General features: G+C 34.5%; 1 pseudogene; it reads right to left on the minus strand.

Moving 5' to 3' along the window:
- Positions 1-7,719: 7,719 nt before the first annotated feature.
- LOC143583982 (protein ROH1D pseudogene) lies at positions 7,720-9,105 on the minus strand (annotated as a pseudogene).
- Between the last annotated feature and the right edge of the window lie 1,805 nt (positions 9,106-10,910).

Genomic DNA, 10,910 nt, shown 5'->3' on the forward strand with positions numbered 1-10,910 from the left:
AGTGGATATCCGAGCAGGGTTTGCAAATTAGTGTATTACCGGGCAAAGTTCACTAGTTTATGTAAATCCGGGCAAGGTTCACTTTATCAAGCAAGTCTGTTCTTCATAGCCAAGTAAAGTTCACTCCCAAGTAAGCTTTTGGCTAACCAAGTCCATGAAGCCAAGTGATTGGAAGATCGGGCAAGGTATTCATTAATAATAGTGGTCCGAACATGCTTGATGATTGAAATAAAATATCACTAAGTAACATCGGGCAAGGTTCAGCTCAAGCAAAGAACAGTACTCCCGAGTACACTTTGTTAATAAGTTATTTTATAGCAAAGAGTTGAAATGGATCATTGAAGAACAAGATTTCTCGTAAGAGTTTGTCTGGCAAAGTCAAGAAGATTGAAGTCTACCCGGTGAGTATTTTACTTGATTAAATACTCTTCAAGTAAAGTCTACCCGGAAACTGATCCCGGGCACACTTCTATGTTACCAAGTCCTGAAGGATGGAAGAGTACACAGCGTACTCGGAAAATGAAGATTGATGCAAAACCTACCAGGAAGACTTGTTTTACACTTAGATTAGTTTGAATATGTAATTTGATTATGTACGTTGTATTTAGGGTTTTTAGAAGGAATGACAGCTGTCTAAGGGTGTCAGACCTATAAAAGGAATAATTAGGGCACACCTGAGGACAGAGACACATAACGGAAAAATAGGCAGCTGAATACGATAATATTTATTAAGTTACTGCCGTTTTGCTAAAAGAAACGCTAAATCGATTATCCACTTTGTATGATGAAAATAATATAAATGGAAATCTTTTGAGTGAATCTTGTTTGTGTTATCTACCTCTGATTATTAATTGCGACTATCATGTTTGTTATTGATTCCGCTTTTAACAAACAGTAATCTTTCTAATATAGCAACCCGTCATTAACTCCCTTGTCGACACATCGATATGTGTGAGTTATGACATGATTAAGTAAGATCCAGCTGAAATCGAGGACCTGACAGGATTGCCTCCAAATCAGCCGACCTCCCTCAAATCTCAATATATGGCGCACCCTCCTTTATCATCTTAACCCAATTCTTTTTTAACCTTTTCCGTTACTTCCCTTACAAGACAGGGGGCCAAACTATACCTTCATCAATCACCTTAGAGCCCATTTAATTAATAGCTTGACCCATTAGTTAATTCCATATGTTGCTAACTGACATGATGCTTTCTTTCACTCGGGTCACCTTAACTCCATTCAGTATTTTATAACCCAACTAAATCAACTCTTTGCTATTTGATTTTCTTCATACTGCCACACATAAAATAATATGATCTATAATTTGATTCACCTTAAACGTAGAGATATAATCAACGTTATTTTTATTTTAATTATATATATACATCATTTATCATTTATGTTTATTGGTTTTCAATTAGATAAATTAATTTTAATAACCAATATATGATACTAACTTGTTTGATGTTTTACTCGGCGATCTCAAGCTTTTAAAAATTAATACTTTCATTTGGCTCGTTATCTCTAGTTTCGTAAAAGTACCAAATTTTAGCTTATTATCTCTTAGAATCTTAAAAACTGCATATGAACCAATTAATAATACTTTTCAATAAAAACATGGCTAAAAAGTATTTCAAAGTGAAGGAAATATTTATTTAATAATATGTATAATTTAGATCACATCAGCTATGTTTTTTATGATGATTGGTCACAATCAACGTTTTTCATTTGTTAAGCGTAAATTTCAACACTTGAAACAAACAATTCATAAGTATTTTCATGAAGTATTGTCAAGAATGATGGAGTTTGCTAAAGAGGTTATAGTACAAACATCTTTTAATCCTAATCCAAATATTCCAGGGCATCATAAGAGATTACGAAAAGCTTTTAAGGTACATTATACAAATACTTTGATGATTTATTTCCACATATACTATTAACTATTAAATTCTACGTAAGGAGCGATTGGTGCACTTGATGGAACATTGATACATGCTATTGTTCCTGTTGAGAAACAACATTTATATAGAGGAAGAGGAAAAGGTGATTGTTATTAAAATGTTTTGGCCATATGTGACTTCAACATGATATTTATGTTTCTCGTGGCCGGATGGGAAGGAGTAGCACATGATTCTAGAATATTGTCCGAATCTTTAACAAATACAAATGCACCATTTACATTTCCTCCCCCGGGTATATATTTATGATTTTAACTTTATTATCTATATTATATAGTTTGAAGATTGAATTGTTTTCAGATAAATATTATCTATGTGATGCTGCGTATGCACACACTCGAGGATTTATGGCACCATATAGAAATGTGAGGTATTGGCTAGGAGATTTCCGTCGAAGGCTTGCATTAACCGACAAAGAAAAATTCAACCATGCACATGCAAAGCTTAGAAATGTTATTGAACGTGCTTATGGTGTATTGAAAGCACACTTTCCAATATTAAAGAAAATGGTTCCCTTTTCGTTGGTTATACAACAAAATATTACCATTGCATGTTTTGCGCTTCACAATTTTATACGGAAAGAGGGTTTAAGCGATGAGCTTTTTGATGAATATGATCACCCAAATGTAGGTCTTCATGATGGAGATGAACATGTACAACATGGTGGTGAAAATAGAGAAGAAGAAATACCACGACATGGAAGTTCAACGGGAGGTCAATTCATGAGTAACTTCGAGATCAAATAGCACAAGAATTAATGCTAATTAACGTACTTTGATTTTATTTTACTTTTTTTTGTTATTAATACTTGGTGCTACTATGGTGTTTTTGTATAATTTGAATGTTGTATGATAGGTAAATAATTTTCAGCTTATGCAGACGATATCCAATTTATAAAACAAACAGTATTATATTTTCAGATTGCAGGCATTCAGACCACATCTTCAGTTCCAGACATAAAATCAGATGAAATAAGATTGCAGACAGTTTTTGTCTTAAAAAAAACAGCACCTTAGAGGTGTGAAAAAGGTTTGGGGACTATAACTAGTCTGTAATCTGTAATCAGAACAAGTATTGAACCATTTGGCATGAACCAGTTTAGAACCGGTTAAAACTAAACTGGACGTGTTAAAAATAGGTTAAAAAAACCGAACTGTTGATTTGTAATCAAGTTGGGTACCCCCACTACTGAAGCCAGTTTTAAAGCAATTAAAATAAATGTGTCAAAAAGAAGTAAAAGAAAACGGAAATAGTTTGAAACTGGGCCGATTCATTTCCACTTGCAAACTGGGCATGGCATGAAGCCCTGACCGAATTTAAGCAAAACCATTGATAATGGCTAGATTTTTTTTAAAAAAAAAGTCTATTTTATTTATCATTATCCTCTATCTATATCTTTATCTATACCATATATAATACATGAGATATTATGAGCATATTAAGACACTCATTTTTAAGTAATTTATAACTTTTATTATCTAAGGTACACCTTACATAGCATGTAAGATATGGACAAACTTGTTGGATGTTTTAGATTTGGAATTTTGGATCATGTATGTTTCACAGAGGAACAAGTATGGTGGTGTGATGAAGACGACATTTGTGTTGATTTTTCATTCTTTTTAAAATTTAGAGAGAGGATCCACCTGAATAGTTAAATCACAAATGTGTGCTGCAATTTGTTTGTTTTATTTTTTTGATCCTTTTATTTTATTTTTTTAAATTAACGTTTATACTTATTAATGTAAATCAATGCTTTTACTTGATTAACTAGTAATATTTGATGTGGTATTAGTTTATTTGTGTTAAATTTTAATTTAATTGTAGTTATATAAATATTATTATTATGTTTAAAAAGAGAAAGAAGAGTTAAATTTGTGAATTGGTGCCCTTGATAAATTGAAAGAAAATGAAGTTAAATGAGGTATGATGTAATGCTTATATAACAGTTTGAAGTGGAAAATAAAAAGGCATCCATACCATATAACCTAAGGTTATGATCATGATTCATATCTTATTTTCTATTGGTGTCGTATAACTTTATATATAGAAATTATATGCACACAATGTATTTATGACACTCTAACGTATATGATTATTTTAATAATACAACAAAAAAAATACATTTTGTAGAAATTTCTAGTCAGGAACCAGCATATGATTATTTTAAAATTATTAAGCCAGTATTTATTGTTTTTCATACTATCATGCTTTCAAAAACGTCAATTTTAACTAGTGGGAACAAACATCTAGATATCTTATATTCTGTTGTTTGGAAATTAGTAGACCACATCCGCATATATTGGTTGGTGGGTCTCACACTCACACATACATCATCCAGTGTGGCGGATCCAGATATTTTTTTCAGTAGGTTCACTATTTTTAGACGCTCTAGTGTAATAAGGGTGGACATAAAAAATTTCAGTTCGGTTGTACAGGTCGGGTAAGATTCACTAATTTTCGGGTCGGATAAGGTTCTAGAAATTAGCAATTTAACATCAGTATATTTTTAACAACCAAATGGAACTGATTAAACGAACGAAGCATGTCTAGCCAGAGACAAGACGTACCCAAGTTGCAAACAAACAATCAAAACACAGAAAAACACAACTTATTTGCTAATTACATTACACCTCCTATGATTCCATTGGGAATACTATAACCACCGATTTAACCCTTCCATTTAACACTTCATGTATCACATTTCCAAATATTCTAATGCAGCAAGAGATAGGGACCAGTCACCAGTGATCAAATATTCACCGATTTTAATTCCTCAATAATAACTAAACCAATTTACCTTGTAATATATATACACAAGCACGATCTCGTTCAAAAGGCTCGAGCGTTACTTGCTCTATTGGTTTAAACTGCTATGCCTGAAGCTTTTTAACTTCCAGAGGCAAACACAGCTGATCTATGCCATTTTCCTATATTTTGGTACTTAAAATTATGTAAACTTTAAAAAACAAATAACCAAGATAATATGAGAAAAATAAAAGCAAATCTTAATTGATATTACAAAATAGCCTCTAGTATCCATTATGTTCACAAAGGCTAATGAGATAAAAACAAATACAATTATCCAGCTCAGATTTAATAATAGAAGTTAGTCACCCTTCTAAGTGACCAGTAAAAACAATTAACGAAACTCACTCTTAGAGGGAATCGAACTGGGGTTAACACAATAAGAGGGAGTGTGTTTACCACTAGACCATTATTTCATTTTGTATATGGATTCACTTATAATTTATGTGTGGGTTCACTCTCATAATTTATATAGATTTTCTATATAAAATCCGAAACTTAGTGGGTTTCCGTGAACCCACACTTGGGTATGTAGATCCGCCTCTGCATACATCATACATATTTTGGAGATGTTGTCGATTAGGGGTGTTCACGGTCCGGTTTTCGCGATTTTTAAGTCAAACCATGAACCAAACCGTTACTAACGGTTTTGATCTTGGAAGCCGAAACCAAACCGTACAACTTTTCAAACATAACCAAACCAAACCCTTAGTCACCATTTGGTTCCGGTTTGGTTTCACGGTTTAGGCTTGTTGAGTTTATACAAGATATCCAAAATAAGTTATATGATATTGAGTAAGGACGAGAGTGACACTACTGGGATTATGGGAAATGAAATTGATTTTAGTATTTTAATTTCTTAAAATGCAAAGGCCTATGAAAATTTTTGCGATTGAGAGTTCGGGTTAGCCTAGTTTTCTTAACTGTTAGAATTATATACCTCACATAGAAGTGCATAAAAGAACCGGTTCTGGACCCGACCCGACGGTTCCTACCGGAACTGGACCCAACCCTACCCTACCTGCGGGTACGGACCGGGCTTTGGGTTTTCCTCCGAAACTATACCCGGAACCGGAACCGACCAGGACCCGGTGGAACCGGTTCCGCCAATACCCGGTCAAACACCGGCCCTACCCTACCCGAAACCCGGAGAAAACTCGATGGAACCGGTCAAAACCCGGTCAAATACCTGTCTATACCCGAAACCGGTTCCTACCCAGACCCGGTTTGACTTTTGTTGACCATACCAACCGGTTCCGGTTTCTAAGAATACCCGTTTGTGCACCTCTAACCTCACATGCACTGACAATTTTAATTCAGTTATGTTTAATAGTATATTTGTGTATATATATATAATATAGAATATTAAGAATTTAAATATAATTAAAGCATATGGTCCAGTCCGGTTTATACGGTTGGTTTTCAATAAAAACCGTCAACCAAACCGTTCGTTACGGTTTTAAATTTTTGAAACCGACCGGCCGAAAACTAATAATAAAAACCAAACTGAACCCCTATCTTAAACCATCCAACCAATGGATCCAAATAAATCACTCAGCTATAATATCTGTTTTCAACCGATTAAACTTTAAAAAATTAACATTCAAAAAAACATTGTTGCGGTTTGGTAGGGTTTTGGGCTAACATTCAACCGAAAATCAAGGTCTTGTTTTTTTTTGCTTGAATGGCTTTTCAATTTTACTAATCGGGCTACTGATTTTCGAGTAGAAATTTGGCTCATGTATTTTGAAATTGGCCCTAATATCTTTTTTAAAAATTAATTGATTAATAGATTACTATTTTGGCCTAAAGTACTAAAAACTAATAAAAGATATTTACATTTATATTGATTTAATCTAATCCGTATCGGCAAAACATAATAGATTAACGTTAAATAAAAAACAAATATCCATGTTTATGAAACATAAACGTTTCAAAGAAAAAGTACTTTAACAAATCGGTTTTCGGTTTAGTTCGGTTTTTCAAAAAATACAAAACCGAAATTTCAGTTTTTACTAAAAATCAAAACCAAGCCATCGGTTTCTAAATTTAGTTTAATTGAATTGTAACTATTAAAGAAATGATGCGTCTAGTTTTTTTAAATAGCGTTTGGAACACATCCAATACCCAAGTGAACCTTTCTAAAACGAGATGTCAACCGTCTATACTGATTTTCACACTCCATGCCCGACTCACTCAGAAACACCATTAAAGAGAAAAACCACCACTGTAGGAACCCTTTTGAATCAAGATTTACACCCAATACCATAAAGATCACAAGCCTTAAGCATCACCCATGTAATATTGGTCCAGAAAACCAGTTGCAAATGACGTATCTAGTTTACAAAATAATACCCTTATTTTTTAAATTTAGTAAAGTGTTTAAATACAGCTGTGGGGCGGCAGGGGTGGCCAACAAACTAATTACACTGAATTCAAACAAACCAAACCCTTGGACGAGGTCAATTATAACTAAAAACAAACAAAATAAAAATAAATAAAAAACAAAAAATACTTGCAGAAGTTCAGACCTCATATAACTGGTTGTCTGGTGGATTTTGATACATGACAAAAACCAAATCAGCCCTGACTGATACATGCAACCAGAAATACAACTTCTAATGCATACATCACAATTCACCACAACATACAAATAGTCAAATACCAATGAATGACAATCATTGTTGACCCTCTAAGTCCAAAATATCATACAGCCTGTTGCATAACCATTGTCCACAAACACCACTATACTTCCAGCTATATAGGATGAAGGGGACCAACAAAATATATCTTGTCTACTCATTTTTAACCAAATAATAATTGACTTCCTATATTCAGCATTTCCTCATTAGTTTGCAGTAGTTGTTATGTTTTCTTGTCTATAATTACTTATAAATGTATGGTATTTTGTATATATAACAAAAAATGAACATCTGGGAGTAACATGATAGAGTTCAACAAGATAAACCATATTGAAATATAAAGCAAATGAAAAGATTGGTTCTTTACATAAAAAAGTTTTAACAGTAAATCACGAAATTACCTGACCAAAACCCGTTAACTGATCTTCAAGATTGTGCACTGCTTGACGTTGCAAGACCTTCGGTTCGACAAGACATGATCTTGCGAAAAACATCTCTTAATTGTCGGTCCAATGTATCTAAACCATTCTTACATGAACTAGAAACCAAAGTCAACTCTTGGATTGCATCTTTGACTTCTTTTTGTTGTTCATCAGTCAATGGAAACTGGTGAGCAGAATCAATCATATCTGAAACCGAGTTTATGGATTTCTCCATTTGGTAAATCTCTCTTAACAACCCGGGACTATTCTTCCGTTCACGTTTCTTGGATTCTTCTAGAACCCGAGTTTGAATCGAGATAAACGCACCGCTCCATGAGTACTGTTTAGGTATTGAGAAGTTAAACAGACCACGATCTTGACACGGGATTGCAGCCACTATATTCCACAAGACAAACATTAGAACAAAACCCATGGTGAAAACACAGTTTGCAAGACCAAAATGGTTCGGGATATCGTTGACCCGAGGCTGACTTAAGGTGCTTGACATTGACTGAAGCTGCTTGTTTGCTGACCAAGAATTAGACACGCTCCAAGAAAGCGATCTCGAGTGCCCTTGCTTAAGCTGATTATTAACGTCTTTTCCTTTGTTGGGGCGCCCGAATGATCGGTTTCTATGCGAAGCAACCGATCCCGAGTCCTTATGATCATCAAGCATGAGTATAGCCAAATCATTCAACGCCTTCCTTGCTCTTCTAAACTGCCATTCACTCATTACATCCCTTTGTTTTGAATCAGAAGCAGTTGAAACTATCTCCAAATGCTTGTTCCAGAGCTTAACTTTCTCAATCCCGTCACGAACCGCATTACATATATCAAGAGCTTTAATACTCCTATCATAAAACTCCATAACCAGCTTATCAAAAGGCGGTTTTGAAAGGTTTTCAGTATTTTTCAAGACAATAACTTTGAAGTCTTCGAGACACGCGACAAACGCATCTAGCAGCTTCAACATCCAATCAATGGACAGGAATTCATCAGCAGAAGAAGCAGAAAGCGGATTAAACTGACTAAAAACTAGATTTTGAAACCGGTCAAGTTCATCGTTTACTTTCGCCTCATCAGAATGAACCTGATTATTATTATCACCCCCAATCCCTAACACCGTTCGACGAAACGCCTTAAACGGGTTACCACCAGAACTAGTTGTAGAAGTCATCTCAATTTCACAAAATTTTACTAAATCCCTAAAACCTCCATAAAACGTTAAACCGAATTACGTTATCGAACCGTGACGGATCGATTCAACCTGAAAGCAATTAATCATGCAATCATCAAACCCTAGCTAAACAAAATATTCAAAACCCAGAATCCAATTATACGAAGAACATAAAGGAGTGAATTGATTACCTTTGAATTGATTGTGAAGTAAAGGATGATGATGGCAATGATGAAAGTTGGAAGCGTAAGGAAGAAGGAAGGTTTGATTTTGAAAATGAAAACCCTTTTGAAAACATAAATCCCGAGAGAGAGTATGAAAGAAGGATGTTTTGTAGATGACAGAATCAAACCAGTTAATATTTTAATATTTTCTTTAATTAATACGCACAACAATATATTTTTTATATTTGTCTACGATTTTGTGTCTAAAATTATTTTTTTGTATTACATGGTAATACGAATAACTAGAGTAAATATTCATGTGTTTTTTTATTTTTATCATTATCTTCTATGTTTAACCAAATATCTTTGTTACATAATATTTTCTAATATTCTTATTTGTTAACAGGCGGAATCAGAAACAAACAAGCTTGTTGCTAAAGAGGATAATAAAAGTAATAGACACGAACAATAACTCAAAAGATTTCCATTTATATAAACTGATTCATACAAATGTTAATCGATTAGGGTTTCTTGTCGGGAATGTATTTTCAGTAATAACCTAGGACAGTCGTCACACTCAATCAGGAATATTCCTTTAGGTCTGAAAAGTGTAAAGTGGCAAATCCGTCTTTTCCGTATTGAGGCGTGCCCTAAATTATTCCTTTTATAGGTCTGCCACCTCCTGACAGCTGTCATTCCTTCTAGAAACCCTAATGATTGGTACATAATCAAATTACATATTCAAAACTGTACTAAGTGTAAAAACAGGTCTTCCGGGTAGACTTTGTAGCATTTGTCTTTTCCGAGTAGGCTTTGTGCCATTTTGTCCTTTACGTGTAGACGTGGTAACCTTGAAGTGTGCTCGGGAACAGTTCTCCGGGTAGACTTTACTTAGAGTATTTTCCTAAGAAAATACTCACCTAGCAGACTTTAATCTTCCTGACCATAGCAAACTTTGCTCGATATGGTCCTACGAGCAAACTTGTTCTTCTGAGGTCCATTCAACTCTTTGCTAAAGACTAACTTATTGGCAAAGCGAGGTGTGCTTGGTAACACTGTAGCTTGCTTGGAGTTGAACCTTGCCCGATGAGTCCTTAGGATAATTCTTTTAACTTCCATCAAGCATGCTCGGACCACTGTTTATTAATGAATACATTGCTAGATCTTCCAAGTACTTGGCTTCAAAAGCTTGGTTTCACCAAGGGTTTGCTAGTAAGCAAACTGTGCTAGGCCATGAAGAACAACCTTGCTAGACATAGTGAACCCTGCTCGGATGTACACTAAAGAAGATTTCATGAAGATAACTCTGCCCGATAGGCAAAATATCATGGCTGGCAAAGTAAAACCCTGCTCGGATGTCCAAGTATGATCGGATCAATACTTAGCGATTTCTGAGGAGGTTGAGAAGATTTCAATATTCCTTATACTTCTTTTAGGTCAAATCTTTGACTCAACAATTTCCCCCTAGATTGGAACACCTCAGCTGTCCCAAAACATCTCTAAGGTTACTTACACTTAGTCAAAATAAATATTAAATCAAAATCAAACTTTTACATATCAAAAGTCAAAGTATTACGTATTCAAATTCTGTCCGTAGACGTTACAAAGCAAAGCCTATTCTAAGAATTATCTTCTTCGTGCATTGTAGGCTGCTTGTCTTCTTTCAACTCTGACAATTCCTGCTCTTTGCTGGAAGATAGACAAAAATCGATTATGAGGGTGATTTTCTAGAATTG

This window comes from Bidens hawaiensis, unplaced genomic scaffold (assembly GCF_021521415.1).
Source record: "Bidens hawaiensis isolate Kalapana, Puna unplaced genomic scaffold, B.hawaiensis_p1.1 tig00000142_1, whole genome shotgun sequence".
Taxonomy (NCBI): domain Eukaryota; kingdom Viridiplantae; phylum Streptophyta; class Magnoliopsida; order Asterales; family Asteraceae; genus Bidens; species Bidens hawaiensis.